The following is a 15,789-nucleotide window of genomic DNA, read 5'->3' as shown; positions in this document are numbered from 1 at the left end:
AGTGGAGGATCGAGAGAAGGCAGGGCCTGATGGAGGCGGTCGGATGAGTGAAGTGGGAACAAGAGAACTGCAGGGAGGGAGGCAGGCTTGCGAGAGAGTCAGTCCCTGGGTTGGCTGTTGGGAAGGTATGAAGGGGGAAGTTCTTAGTCCTCCTTCCTATCATGGGTGCCTCTGTCTTGTGGCTTGTTCTTCAAGGCCCGCTCAGCCTCTAGCTTTCTCGAGGTTAGCTTTGTGGCATACAGGTTAAGAAATGGACTGGGGCCACACTGTTCTGGTTTGAATCCTGGCTCTTCTAGTTATCGGTTATGTAATCTCCAGCAATTTATTTACCCTCCCATACCTTAGTATCCTATGGGATGAAATGGAGGAGAATCATTGTACCCATCTCATAGAATGGTCCTGAGGTTTAATTAAGTTAATACATGGCACATAGAAGATGCTTGGTAAATATTAGCTCATGACATCATCTTGGATGGCTCTACTTCGTGGTGCTCTCTTTCCTGTGAATTCAAATGAGCTTAAGTATAAACCATGCAAGTCAACCCAACAGCATTGATAATAACAGTGAACCATTATAGGGCACGCACTTTGGCCAGGTTCTATGCCTGGGCCTTTATATACGGTGTTCCATTTAGATGTTGTAATAACCTCATGAGGTCGATACTATTAATATGCCCATTTTACAGATTGGAAAACAGATCTCTTTAAAATGTGCCTGAAGTTACATAGCTAACACGTGGCAGAATGAGGATTTGAACGTAGGCAATCTTAACAAGTCCATGTGATTCATTCTAGTTTGTTAATCATTCATCCAATATTGATAGAAGCCTACTTTGTGCCTGCCACAGTGCTAGGTACTAGGGATATGGAATTAAAAGACACACAGTCCTGGCCCTCAGGGAACTCACAGGCTGGGGTGGAGAAGACAGACCTGGAATCAGATACTTGAGAATACTCATGATATGGAAGGAACAGGGCTGAGCCTCACATCTGCATTAGATTCACTAGAGGCTATGTTTTATTTGCTAACAATTATTGGGCATTTGAGCTATATAATAAATAATGCTCTTCCCAAAGACAAGGCAGACAGATTTCTAGAGTGAAAAAAATGATATAAAAAGCACAGCTTTGACATTATTTTTAGACTTCCAAGTAAATCTGACATTGTTGGATATGAGTATTGCTGGCATTGTGGTTAATCAACTACAGTTCTTAGAAAGCCCCTGCACTCTGGTAACCACCAGTGTTTTCTAATGGGCCCGGGCAAATTTAGCTAACTTCTGTCTGACCTGAGGGATGCACGGTAAGTCAGAATTCAATGATACCAGGTGATGCAGGTACAGAGGAGGGAACAATTAACTTCTGGGAGTACAGAGGAGGGAACAATGAACTTTGGGGCTTCCAGGAAGAGGAAATATTTGGCTTGAGGGTTTTCTCATTAATTAATTCATTTTTTTCATTAATTTATGGTTGCATTGGGTCTTCGTTTCTGTGCGTGGGCTTTCTCTAGTTGCGGCGAGCGGGGGCTACTCTTCGTTGCGGTGCGTGGGCTTCTCATTGCAGTGACTTCTCCTGCTGTGGAGCACAGGCTCCAGGCACGCGGGCTTCAGTAGCTGCAGCACGTGGGCTCAGTAGTTGTGGCTCGTGGGTTCTAGAGCGCAGGCTCAGTAGTTGTGGCGCACCGGCTTAGTTGCTCTGCGGCATGTGAGATCTTCCCGGACCAGGTATCAAACCCGTGTGCCCTGCATTGTCAGGCAGATTCTTAACCACTGTGCCACCCAGGAAGTCCCTTGGTTTGAGTTTTGAAGGCTATATAGGAGTTCTCTGTGAAAAGAAGAGGGGAACTACTCCTCAAGTGAGAAAAACACCCCAGGATATTTGGGAATGTATGGAAATCAAGTGAGACTGAGTGTTGCATTTAAAGGGGTTGGCAAGGGCAAGAGACTAGCTGGGCCTGGGTCAGACAGGGCCTTGAATGCCACATTCAATGGCTTGGATTTTACTCTATAAACATTGGTGTGTGTGTGCGCGCGTGCATGGAGCTTTCTAGAGAGTGATATGATCAGATTTACGGTTTGTAAGCATGGCTCTGGCAGCCTGCAGGGAGAGAGGTGAGAAGTTGGTACCAGGGCAATCAATTCCCCAACAAGACTGTAAGTTTCTTTGGTGCAGCAAAGGTCAATATCTCTCCTTCTGGCATTTTCCATATCACCTAGCAGGTGTGGGGCGTGCAGCTGGTGCTCAGCAAATGCCTGCTGTGTGAAATCCATGCACGTCCCGGGACGCGCATGCATGCAGATGGATTTTAGTAGCACCCAGAGCCTGCCTGTGGCGCTGTCCATGGTACTAACATGCTCTCTAAGGCTGCAAACCCCAGTGGGCTCCCTGGTGGCAGCTTGGTGTGTGTGTGCGTGTGCGTATGTGTGTGCGTGTGTGTGTGCTTGTGTAATGAGGTGGTAGAGGAGACCTTCAACATCTGTCTCTTGGGATCAAGGCAGGGTCCCAGCTGCTCCAGCCTCAGAAGGGCCGCCTCGGTGCCCACATAATCTGGGAGGCAGATCCCCGCTTCACCTGGTCAAGCCTTAGCGCATAGATCTGAGGCAGGAAATGAAGCCAGACAGAAAAGGTGGGACCAGAGGTAGGGATGGTCTTGAATGCCATGCTTGGGGGTCAAGATCTGTAGAAAGAGAGTGACAAGGTCACATGTGTGTTCCCGAAAGATCACTCTGGTGGTAGCAGGGGGGATAGACTAGAGAGGAAAAGAGGCTCTGGAATCTGAGTCCCACATTAGTACTCAATGTCATGCGAAAGAACTTCAGAGACAGGGGGAATCAGTGAAGTTTAGAGTAACCAGGCAGGTCTTCCTGGAGGAGGTGGGGCTTGAGCTGGCCCTTGAAGGATTCTTAGAGAAAGAGGAAGAGGGGTATGCCAAGCAGGGCATGAGCAAAAGCAGAGAGGTCAGACTGGCTAAGAGAATGAAGAGACACCTGCCTTTCTCTCTGCTCCCCACCTCCTTGCTGGGGCCCTTCTGAGCAGGGAGGGGGCTGCTCTGAGACTGCACTCAGCTGTATTTCTGGGTGTCTCTGGCTGAGGGAGGGGGCGAGCTGGATGCAGCCTCGAAAGGTCCTTCCATTGTGTGAAAGACGGGGCCAGGGCAGCGGAGGCGGGTCCATGGAGCCCTTTGTCTGGGAGCCACCCCCAAGCACTCCGGCGGCCTCCACGGTCCTTGCTGGTTTTGGACCCAAGGCCTGTCATAGAGGCAGATGTTCCGCCTCGGCTGGCCCTGATGTCATAGCGGAGGGAGGGGGCGGGGGCAGGGGGTGGACACTGGTGGCCTTCATGGCTGACTGAAGGCTGACAAATTGTCTCTTACCCTTGAGGTTCAATGAATCACCAATTCATGAAATCCTTTATCATTACGATTCACAGACAGATGGATGGAACCTTCCAGCACCTGAGAATTCTAGAGTAATAGAATCTTTTTAGACTCTTTTTAAGATCAGGGCCTTTCATAACAGACCCTGTGGGAATCATAGACTCCTGTAGGATAACAGAATCTTTAAAATCATAGACTCTTTTAATATCTTCCTTTTAGGGTTGCGGTGGGCATAAAATGAGATATTACATGGCCAACACATAGACCAGTCCTGGAATGATGTAAATGCTCCCTAAGTGTCAGCTCTTGTTTCCATTTTGAGGAAACTCAGGCCCAGAGAGGTGATGTGACTTCCCCAGGGGCACGCAGCTAGGAAGTCAGTGGTGGCACAGAATGGCCATGGCCTGGAGGGAACCCCAGGTGGTCTGGGGCCCTCTGATGCTGAACGCCCCCATGTCGGAGCCAGCTGATTCTGGGTCTGAATTAGGGTCTCCGAGCAAGAGGCTCCTTGCTGGGGGGGAGGGTGGGAGGTGGGGAAGAGATGGCCAGAAATCCAGGCTTTGAGCTAGCCCTCGCTCTCCGCATCGATGCCTGTGTGATGTGGGGCAAGTCTCTTAATCTCTTTGGGTCCCAGTCTCTCCGTCTTTCTTTCTTTCTTTCTTTCTTTCTTTCTTTCTTTCTTTCTTTCTTTCTTTCTTTCTTTCTTTCTTTCTTTCTTCCTTCCTTCCTTCCTTCCTTCCTTCCTTCCTTCCTTCCTTTCTTTCTTGCTGCACGCAAGCCTCTCACTGTTGTGGCCTCTCCCGTTGTGGAGCACAGGCTCCGGATGCGCAGGCCCAGCGGCCATGGCTCATGGGCCCAGCCGCTCCGCGGCATGTGGGATCCTCCCAGACCGGGGCACGAACCCGCGTCCCCTGCATCGGTAGGCGGACTCTCAACCACTGCGCCACCAGGGAAGCCCCAGTTTCTCCGTCTTTAAAAGAGGAATATGATTTCCTTCCCCGCTTCCATCCCGGGGGAGCAGTATGACAGGCTCTCAAGTTGGACAGCCCATGGCCCGCAGGTCCTAGCTGTGTGTTCCTGGGCAAATGACATCACTTCTCTAAGCCCATTTCCTCATGAGCGCAGTGGGGACGAGGATTCCAATTGCCATGAGGGTTGAATGAGCTCATGCTCTGGAAGGCAGCATCAGGTCCCAGCTCTGCTGCTCGTGGGTCAGTGATTCAGCCAAGGCTGAAAGTTACTTCAGGTGCCTCAGTTTCCTCGGCTGCAAAACGGACATGACAGGAATGCTCGTTTAAATTAAGTGGGTTAAAACAAGTGGAGCACCTAGAACCAGGGCCTGGCAAGCAGGGAGTGTTTGATGAGTAGCCACTATCCTTGTTATGGATGCGATGTGAGGCTCAGCCATGGTGAGCAATTACTGGTGGTCAGCGAGGAGCTTGGAGAGTGCTGCAAAACTGTGTGTGTTTGCGTGTGTGCAAGCACGTGTGTGTGATGATGCTTATTTATTTATTTATTTATTTTGCGGTACGCGGGCCTCTCACTGTTGTGGCCTCTCCCGTTGCGGAGCACAGGCTCCGGACGTGCAGACTCAGCGGCCATGGCTCACGGGCCCAGCCACTCCGCGGCCTGTGGGATCTTCCCGGACCGGGGCACGAACCCGCGTCCCCTGCATCGGCAGGCGGACTCTCAACCCCTGCACCACCAGGGAAGCCCGATGATGCTTATTAAAAGCAGAGCCTACGACCCAGAGTTGAGCTGTGTGCCGGGAATAGCAGCTTCTCCTGGCGGCCTCCCAGGGGACGGGAGTGTAATGAGTGTTTACGGAGCCCCCGCCAGGCAGAGATGAGAGGCGCAGAGGAGCCAGCTCAGAGCCAAGCGGTGGCTGGGAGCCCAGTGTTATTATATTAACAAGCATCAGGGTGATGATTACCATTAATGAGATTATTCATCAGGCGGCCTCCTCCTTCCCCAGGCCTCCTGCCTCAGGCAGGTGAGGCTGACAGACATCCTCTGCCCCGTCCCTCTCTGTCTTGGGAGAAGAGGAGAGGATTCCCTGGTGCCATGCCTGGCGCTGAGCCCGTGGCGTCCTCGTCTCACTGCATCTCTCTGAGCCCCTGAGGGCGGGTATTGGCACCCCCACTTTACAGATGAGAAAACTGAGGCTCAGTGACAGTGGATTGGGAGCCTCTCAGGCCAGAGCCCAGAGCACACGTATTTTCATTGTCCCTTTATATTATTCACAAACATTTACAATGAAGCAGGCCCTGGATTGGCACTGTCCATGGATTAACCCTTTAATCTTCACAAAGACCACATGAAGAAGGTACTATTGTGATCGATCGCCCTCCACAGTGGGGAATCGAGGCACGGAGCAGCTGAATAACTTGCCATCCGTGTCGCAGTGTCTTCTGCCCGCAGTGGGCCCCTCTCCTCCCAGCGGTCGAGGTGAAGGTGGGGCTCCCGAATACTTTGTTTTCTCTATGTGGCAGGCTGAGTGCAGGGCTCTGTGACTAGGGGCTGGCGGGCAGTTTTCTCCTTGTCCCTCGCTGGCCCCTCAGGCAGGCCTAGCCCGGCACACAGATTCTTGGTGCCGCCTACCATGCAGCGCTGAAGCTGCCACCTACCGACTTACGCGACAAGCATTATCCTGACCCTCCTTTGGATCAAGATGTCAACCCCTTTAAAGATACTTGTAGAGCTGAGTTTCGCTCATTTAACTTTCACTGGCCAGCTGCTGTGTGTCCAACACTGAGCTAGGCCCTGGGGACACAATGAGAGAGACAGACTCACCCTATGGAATTTTCAGTTTTGTGGACAAATCAGTGTGGGCACGTTATTTAATTACAGTTGGGCTGAGCCTCCGAAGGGCAGGACAGGGGCCTGTGGAGTGGGGGCTGGTGAATGGGCCTGCCTCTGGAGGGGCTGCTCTGCACTGGAGTGGAGGTGAGTCAGGGAAGACCCCTCTCGAGAGGTGACATTTAAGATGAGACATACAGGCTGAGCATGAGCTGGGCAGTCACAGAGGAGGCAGAGAGCACTCTGGGCAGAGGGAACCGTGTTTGTGGAGGTGAGATCCCAGGGAAGCCTCGCCTGCCTGATCAGCCCCGCGTCAACGCACAGGCGCCTTCCCGGGCTCATTCATTCATTCAATCAATAATCTTGTTTTTAATTATACGATTTTTTTTTTTTTTTTTTTGCGGTACACGGGCTTCTCACTGCTGCGGCCTCTCCCGTTGCAGAGCACAGGCTCCGGACGCGCAGGCTCAGCGGCCATGGCTCACGGGCCCAGCCGCTCCGCGGCATGTGGGATCTTCCCAGACCAGGGCACGAATCTGTGTCCCCCGCATCAGCAGGCGGACTCTCAACCACTGCACCACCAGGGAAGCCCTCAATAATCATTTATCAATTTCTAATTTAGATGGTTCACTTTCTCATTCATTCCTTTTTTCTGTATTCCCTGATGCCCATTCCCTTTCAGGCTTGGCGTTGGGCAGGGGGACACAGAATTAAATCAGTTATGGTCCCTACCCTGGAGTTGCTCCCAACTAGGGTAGGAGATGGGCCCTTACACACAACACCATGTGATCAATGGACACTGAGACCCTTAATCCAGGCTGGGGTGATGGTGGTCAGGGAAGGCTTCCTGAATTTGGAGGCAGGAAAGGGAAGGTAGGCAAAGGTTCACAACATGCTTAAAGATACAGAGTCCCAGAGTAAAGCTGCTGAGAAAGACACTGAATGCCAGGCTGTGGCAGAGACTGGCTGTCCCCTAATATCCATTCTCCTTTCCTTCCACAGTGATGAGACATGGTTGCTTGAAAGAAAGACTACATTTCCCAGCCTCCCATGTGACCAATGTAGCCAATACAGTAGAGCAAAAGTACAGTAGGCAGTTTCAGGGTTGTTCCCTTAAAGGGTAGTGGTCTGCCCTCTCCTCTACCTTTTATCCTTGTCACAACTTGGCTGGAAGGTGAACTTGTCCCACGTTGGACCATGTGAACGAAGGCAACAAACAGCCCGGGAACAACGGAGCAACGAGACAGAGGGAACCAGCCACTGGATGGTTTATGTGTGAATTATTATCTAAGGGACAAATAAACTTCTCTCTTGTTTAAGCCAGTGTCATTTGGCAACTCTGCCTTAGAAGAGATGCTAAACCTATACCCTAGCTAATAGCCAGGCTAAAGGCTATTATCCCCTAGGGCACAGAGACTGGTCAGAGTTCTGCGGGGTTGGGGGCTGGGGGAGTGGGTTTGACGCTGTCAGATTTGCACTTTTGGAAGATCTGTCTGACTGCAGAGTGCAGGATGGGTTGGAGGGGAGAGAGACAGGAGGCAGGGAGACCAGAGAAAGGGTTGATGCCTAAGAATAGGGCAGAGATACCCAGGCCTGTCCCAGAGCAGGCCTGCTCTATATGTCCCTGCTAACAGAGGGAGGACCAGGTTCCTCACTCAGGCCTGGGAATCTGTCCTGGCCTCAGCTGCCATGGGAGCCCTAGGACAGCTCCTTCTGGGGAGGGTAGGTAATGCGGGGCTGAGGGTGGGAGTCAGGGAGATTGGGAGGATGGATTTGGGAGGAGTGAGAGGTAGGCGGGCAGTGCCTCTGGTGGAGAGGGGGTTTGAGTGGGAGATGGTGGTGGGGGAAGGACAGACGAGAGGAATAATGAGAAGGGGACTGTGCTATTCACGTCTCCTTTAGTGGCAGGTGGCAGAAACCCAGCCAGAACTGGCAAAAAGGGGACTTAACTGGCTCTCAAGCCTGGGAAAGAGGCACCTGGATCAGAGACTCGGACTGAGTTGTCAGGGCTCTCATCTCTCTGCTCAGCCTTCCTCTTTTGGACCTATCCTCTTTCCATTGCAGACAGCCTTTCTCCACGCTGGGGCAAGAGGTGGACGTGGCCACAGGCAGCATAGGGGTCACACCGTCTTAGCTCCTGAGGCAGGAGACTGAGATTCTTCCTTCCAGAAGCCACAGTAAATCCTAGGAAAGGAGACCGACGGCCAGGCTGGGGTCACCTGTCCATCCATGGCCGATCGCTGTGGTCAGGGAGATGGGATGGAATGATGGCCAGGCCCGGATCTCTTGTTTAGCCTGGGGCCGAGGGCCTGGGGTCCTGGCATTGTGGCAGCCACATGGAGTGAGGGAGAGGAAATTCCCCTAAGGAAGGAAGCATTTTTCTTTTACCTGGAGACGAGGGACAGGGTTTCTGGGTGGACAACAGCAATCAATAGTGACTGCAGACATGGAGAGGGGACTTATGGGAGGATGTCAAACTATGACGGGACGGGGAGAGGTTGGGGGTAGGAAGGCCTGCCGGGGAGAGGCTAATGGCTGTTGGAGATACGTTTTTTTCCTGCGCCTCTTTCCCAGCAGTGAGCACACTCCAAAATGCACTCCCACCCGCTCTTCCTGTCTCTGGACTCTTAGCGTCTTCCTATGAGCGTGATGGACTGAGAAACGTCAGGCTCTTCTTTCTAAAGCACACTCTGCCGCTTCCTCTGGGAAGCCCTCCCTGGCCTCTCCCCAGTCTGGCAGAGCTGGTGACTCCCTCCTCTGGGTCCTATGCTCCTACTATTGCCCTCGATCTGGGCACAGCTCCCCCTGTGCTCCAGTGCGGGACTCCCGTATCTGTGCTGTACGAAGGCCTTTTGAAGCCCATCTCTGACTTTTCTTAGTTAGCAGATTGCTCCCCGCCGCCCCCCAACACACACACCGCAGGTCCCGCTAGCTCCTGGGTGTCTGCATGTGTCCCCCTGTGAAGATGTTTGTTTGTGTGTGTCTGTGGTCATGAGTGCGTGTCTATGTACATATGTACACCTACGCGCATATAAGACTGTGTAGTGTGTGTGTCTACACACTACATGTGTAGTGTGTCTCTGTGGGATTTTATATGGGGATTTTGTGTGTCTGCTTCAGTGTGACCATGTATATAGGATGGTCTGGGGCACCGCTCTCCTCTGGGGCTTGGTAACCTTGTGGTACACACACACAAATACACATAAAGACCAACACAGAGATATAGACACACACAAACAGATGCACAGAGACACAGATATACAGAAACAGACAGTAGTCACACACACACACACACACACACACACACACACACACACACACACACACATGCCCTTCTGGAGGCCCCTGTGGCCCTGCCCAGGGCTGGCTCTGCATGGGGCTACCCTCTGGAAGGATGGCTGGGAGTCCTCACCCTGGCAGGCTGACTGGACTCACTTGGTTTGAGGCTAGCTTCTTTCTAGCTGGTGACCTCAGGCAGGTTACTTAACCTCTCTGAACCTGTTTCTGCATCTTTCAACGGGGATTACAGTAGTTGCTATTTCATAGGATTATTGTGAAGACAGAGTGATATATTTGTTTTGTGTATAGGCAGTGCCTGGCATACAGTAAGTGCTCAATAGATGCTGGCTTTTATTAGTGCAGCCTCTGGGTGTTTGACGGCACAAGTCAGGATTTCAGACCCACAGGCTCTGGGCTCCAGGCAAACAGTCAAATCTGCAGCTTGTTGCTGGGATGAGAGAACCAAAGTAAGAATAACAGCATGTACTGTTTGAGGGCTTTCTATGGGTTTGACTCAGGGGTGGACATTTTATAGGAATTACTCATAAAATGTGCATCACATCCACTAACACAAGCATCTTCTCATGGTGCCTGTTGTGGATTGAATCATGTCCCCGCAAAAACCATGGTCAAGTCCTAACCCCTGCTACCTGTGGTTGTGACCTTATCTGAATAGAGGGTCTTTGCAGATGTAATCAAGTTAACATGAGGTCATACTAGATTAAGGTGGGCCTTCATCCAATGACTGGCATCCTCATAAGAGAAGGAAATTTGGATACACACACAGAGGGAAAACGGACCATGTGACGATGGAGGCAGTCACTGGAGTTATGTTGCCACAGGCCAAGGAAGGCCAAGCAGGGCTGCAGCCATGAGAAACGGGGAGAGAGGTGTGGACGCGATTCTCTCTCAGAGTCCTCAAGGAGGAGCCAACCCCGCCGACATCCTGCCATTAGACTTTCAACCTCTGGAACTGTGAGATGATGAACGTCTGTTGTTTTAAGCCACCGAGTTTGTGGCGACTTGTTTACAGCAGCCCTAGGAAACAAACAGAGCCGCATGTCACAGATGAGGAAACCGGAGCTCAGAGAGGTTGAGTCACCAGCCCAAGGCACACAGCTGCCGAGCGCCAAGGTCAGGGTTTGAACCCGGGGCTGCCTTGCTCCAGAGCCCTTGCTCCTGCTCAGTGGCAGCTTGGCCACTGTGTTGTTCTGTGGTTATTTGTGCATAGGGCCCGCGGCATGGGTCCCTGCATGCCCAGGGAGGGGTCAAGGGGCTGCTCAGTGTGAGCAGGATAAAGGCAGAAAAGGGGGTCCAGCAGGGGCCTTGTACCTCAGGGAGCCGGCCTGCAAGTCACACTGTAGGTCACCAGGCCGCTGAGGGCTTCAGCTCCAGGCTTTCTGTGTCAGGGTGTGTGTGGGGGGGTGGGCGGGGCTGGAGGAGAGTCCAGCTGGTACTGAGGGTCCTGGGTGAGGCCAGCCCATGTTTTCAGGAGACTCAGGTTCTAATCCCAGCCTTGCTCCTCTCCAGCCTCATGACCTTGGGCAAATGATCTCACCTCCCCGTGCCACAGTTTCCTCATCTGGAAGATGGGCATGAGGCTTTCGGGGCTGGGGCGGCAGGAGACAAAGAACCACTGTGGCTGGCGCTTCCCTCACCCACACGGCTCCCCACCAGGAGGTGATGTAGGGACCGTTGCCCCAGCGACTGGAGGGGGCAGCCTTGGATTCCCTCTGGGAAACAGGAGGTCCAGGCTGCCCAGGTCACCACCCCAGCCACAGGAAACCAGCTGACACCCTCCTCTCCTGTCCCTGCCCAGGAAGGGACTTGCTGTCCTGTCAACAGCCCAGCATAGCTTCTGAGAGCCACACTCAGAGCTGCTAGGGTCCAAGATAGCATCCAGTTCCCTCATTTTATAGGACGGGCTGCCGAGGCCCAGAGAGGGGAAGGGACTTGGCCCAGGTCACACAGCACCCAGGGGCAGGCAGGAGTAGAACTCAGGACCTGTGACTCTCAGCAGCTACAGTGGCAATAATGGATCTTGGTCTCTGACTCTCTGTCAGACTCAACTGCATACATTACACCTAACAGCCCATCCAGTCCTCACAACCTCACAGGGTAGATACCATGAGGACCCCTATCTTACAGATGAGGAAACTGTGGTACGACATTGTCAAATACCTCACCCCAGGACACACTGCTAATAGGTAGCAGAGTCAGGATTTATACCCAGGCAATTGGAGCTGGATAAAGTCCTATAGCATCTGGCCCAATTCCCGTTTTTGAAATGGGGAAATTGAGGCCTGAAGTGGTGAAGCGACATGCCCCAAATCACACATGTAAATGGCAGGCGGGGACTGGCCCCAGGCCTCCTGAGGCTGACACAGTTAGTTGCCTACCATCGACCTCTCCATCTTTACTCACAGGACCCAGGCTTTCTTCATGGTGGCAGTGTGCCCAGATTAAAAAAACCCAAACAGTTTTTCCTATTCTCCCTAGCATATTGGGTTGTCACGTGACACATTCTAGCCCATGAAATCTGAGCAGATTCACTGAGCAGGGCTTCCAGAAGAGTCTTTAAAGGGAGGCCACCCAACGGGTATGGGCTTTTACCTCTTTGCCAATCCCTTTCTTCCTGTCCAGAACACAGACAAGATGCTGGAGCAGGAGCAGCCATTGTGTGATCCTGAGGCTACGTGTCAGAGGATGATGCCACAGGCTGAGGAAAGCTGAGCAGAGAGAGGATAGGAGCCAAGGGGTGTGTCTCTCAGCCCGGGGCTGCCTTCTTCTGGACTTCCTATTACATGAGAACAGGAACACCTTCTGTGATTTAAACCCCAGTTCAGTTTTTTCTTTTTAATTTTATTACTTACTGCTAAGTGTAATTCTGACTTATTGGGTTTAGATTCTGAATCTTGAATTCTAATCAAGTTGGTGTCAGAAGGTCACAGACTACCCAGTTCAGTGATTTTCTTTTCTTTTTCTTTTGGCTGTGTTGGGTCTTCATTGCTGCACGCGCCTTCTCTAGTTGCAGCGAGCAGGGGCTACTCTTCGTTGCAGTGCGTGGGCTTCTCACTGCAGTGGCTTCTCTCGTTGCGGAGCACGGGCTCTAGGCGTGCGGTCTTCAGTAGTTGCGGTGCGCAGGCTCAGTTGTTGTGGCGTACGGGCTTAGTTGCTCTGCACCATGTGGGATCTTCCCAGACCAGGGATCGAACCCATGTCCCCTACATTGGCAGGCGGATTCTTAACCACTGCGCCACCAGGGAAGTCCCCGGTTCAGTGATTTTCAAATTTTGTGCTGCATATGTGCTTTACAGGACCTGCAAAACCACTGATTTGAAATCTATCATCTATCTGTCTATCTATCTATCTATTTATCTCTCTATTATCCATCTATGTCCTCTATCTACTATCTATCCATCCAACTCAATTTCCAGACACTGTGGGAGGACCCCATCTCTTTGCTTAAAAGAGGGAAGGTCTGTTTTTCCACTGCTAAAAATATGTCTGAAGGCTGCCATCTCATCAAACTCTTATATTTATTTATTTAAAAATTTTTTTTAAAAAAGTCTTTATTGAATTTGTTCCATTATTGCTTCTGTTTTATGCTTTGGTTTTTTGGCCACGAGGCATGTGAGATCTTAGTTCCCTGACCAGGGATCGAGCCCACACCCCCTGCATTGGAAGGTGAAGTCTTAACCACTGGGCCACCAGGGAAGCCTCCAAACTCTGACACTGAAATGTGAGGAATCTGAGACTCAGTGAGACAATGCTTGACTCAAGCTGAGAGTAGCAGGAGGAGGGATGAAGAGGCCTCACTGCACCTTGCAGGGAGCAAGGGGTGGGCAGGGAGGGATGATTCCGTGTCAGACAGCAAGCAGCCCATGAATGCAGGTGCAGACAGTGAGAGCACAGCTGAGCCTCAGATGCACTTGGATGGAGGAATCCACGGTGACAGAGATGGAAACTGGGGCAGTGATTAAGTCTGGGCAGCAGCACGACACGGGAGATGAAGGGCCAGTCGCTATCTTCTAGAGCCTGGGCTGGGGGATGGCGATGTATTGTGAGCAAGACAGACAGCATCCCTGCTCCAGAGAGCTGCTGAACGGTGCTCAGACACAGAGGTCCGATAGAGGAAGGACCCCAGCACCCCATCCCTAAAGGAGGCATGTTGGGAAGAGCCTTTGAGTGTTGGGACACGGTTTCTAGTTCCTGTCCTGCCATGGCTTTGCTGTGTGGCCTGAAGTGACTCTTTGCCCTCTCTGGGTCTCTAGAGTGGGTGGGAGAAGCTCTCCCAATGGACTCGTTTCACTCTGACATCCGGAGAGTCTGGTGTAACTAGAATGATATCGCTTTTGAATGTACCTCTGTGTTTCTTCACTGCTTTTATGTGACTCTCTTCCTTTTCAGCCAGAGGCGTCCAGGGTCTTAGAGAGGAATAGGATTGGGGAACAGAAGCACAATGGGGAAGGATTGATGCTCAGCTTTTGACTGAATAGGATCCTGCAGCCCTTAGCCAGATAATGGTCTTGAAAGCCAGGCTTTGTTGAGAGAGAGGAAAGTCTTTCTAAGTCCCCAAAGTCCTCTTTGCATATCAAGAGCCCAGTCTGGCTGCCTCTGAGATCACAAGAAGAGTGTGGAGAGGATGGAGGAGATGAAGAGGGAGACTCCCACCAGGCAAGGAGAGGAAGTGAGGGGCTGCTATTATAGGAGTGGGAAAGACAAATTCTGGTGAGGGAGGACTAGTTTGGGGACAGAGCCTGGGTCCCAAGGAAACACCCAGGGACCCACTCTTCCGGGCATCAGCCTATGGAAAGGATGTGACCACAGACACCGGGAACCCTACACAGGGTCCTACAACATCAGTGCTGACAGTTCTTTATGCCACTTATCCAGTGTGGGGAAGGGGGTGGGATCGTGGAGCTGAGAACATGACGTTGGTGGGAGAGGATGTCTGGTTTGATGCGGTCGACTGAGCAGTACTGGGTCCCCATGACCTGAGTAGGGTGACCAGGAGATCAAGAATTCCAGCATGCCCCCAGGATCATGAGACCAGCAAAGAGAGGCCCCTTGTGACCAGGGGCAACGGGTGGGGAGCCTCTCTGGGCCACTGCAGTGGAGGCTGGCTCAGGTCCAGGTCTGCTGGACCAGCGCTATCACCAGCAGCGACAGTGTGGACTGCAGCCAGTACTGAGAGGAGCAGGAAGACGGGGCCTCAAATGGGTGCCAGTGTGGACCAGGTGGGCAACACACAGGCGGGAGACCTCACCCCACTGCCTCCAAGAAGCTCTGTCAACTTCCCCCACTTGTCTTTACCCTGGCTGTCATATTTGGAAGGAAAGATGGGAAGGGGAAAACACTGAGCCTTCACCCCAAGGCAACCAATAACCCCAGAGAGACCCTGTTACACTGGAGGGGGTCATATTTAATTGGTGATGAACTTGCCAATTAAGAGTCCCTCTCTCCTCCCCCGACCCCCATCATCACTGGGATGGGTGTTTGAGCATGAGATGAGGTCGTTTGTGAGAAGTCTAAGAAAGTTACATTTACTTTTCCTTCGTGCATCTGATTTCCAGTGTGCAGTTTTGAGCTGCTGATCCCAAGGGTAGGGCTTGTCCATCTTTATGTTTGTCCTTCCCTTTCTTTGGTCAGGTTTTGCTTTGCCGGTTATGTGGATGGAGGCTGGCATGGGCAGGGGAGGGAGTGCAGCATACAGGTGATACCTGCCCAGTCCCTTAGGAAGCGTTGTCACATGTGTTGCTTCATTTGATAGTGTTAAGGATAATCACCCCTCTTTGGGGCAAACTGAAGCTCAGAGAGGATAAGCAATTTGTCCAAGGTCATACAGCAAAGTGGTAATGGAACTGGGATTTGAACTTGTATCTTTAGTTTCTTAAAGACTTGTGCTTCTGACTTGCATGGGCCCTGTAGGGAGCACCACGACCATGTGACAGATGGTGGTGGTTACAAGACCATGATCTGCTTGGGGATCCTACCAGCATGTGACAGGAGACATCCATGATGATTAGTCAGGGGCCACGGGGAACTGCCTCCTAGCTTCTGGGCCATCACTCTTCCTATAGTGCAGGAGGAGGCCCAGATGAAAGCCTCAAACATGCTGGAAAAATCATGGGCAAGAAAGAATCATGCATCTTCTCCCAATTAAGATGTTGGAAGAGAAGAGAGTGTAATTGTCCCACAATTACCTTTATTTATCAAACTCAGAATGAAGTGTGATTGTGAAGTGTCTCAGGAGAGCTGCATGGAGTTGGGGATGGTCCAGGATCTAACTGGCATCCCAGTCACCACAGGAGGGAAGGCCAACCTGCGTGGGC

The sequence above is a fragment of the Delphinus delphis genome, chromosome 1 (genome assembly GCF_949987515.2).
Source record: "Delphinus delphis chromosome 1, mDelDel1.2, whole genome shotgun sequence".
In the NCBI taxonomy this organism is placed as follows: domain Eukaryota; kingdom Metazoa; phylum Chordata; class Mammalia; order Artiodactyla; family Delphinidae; genus Delphinus; species Delphinus delphis.
The sequence above is the reverse complement of the archived record's forward strand: the minus strand, read 5'-3'. Positions refer to the sequence as shown.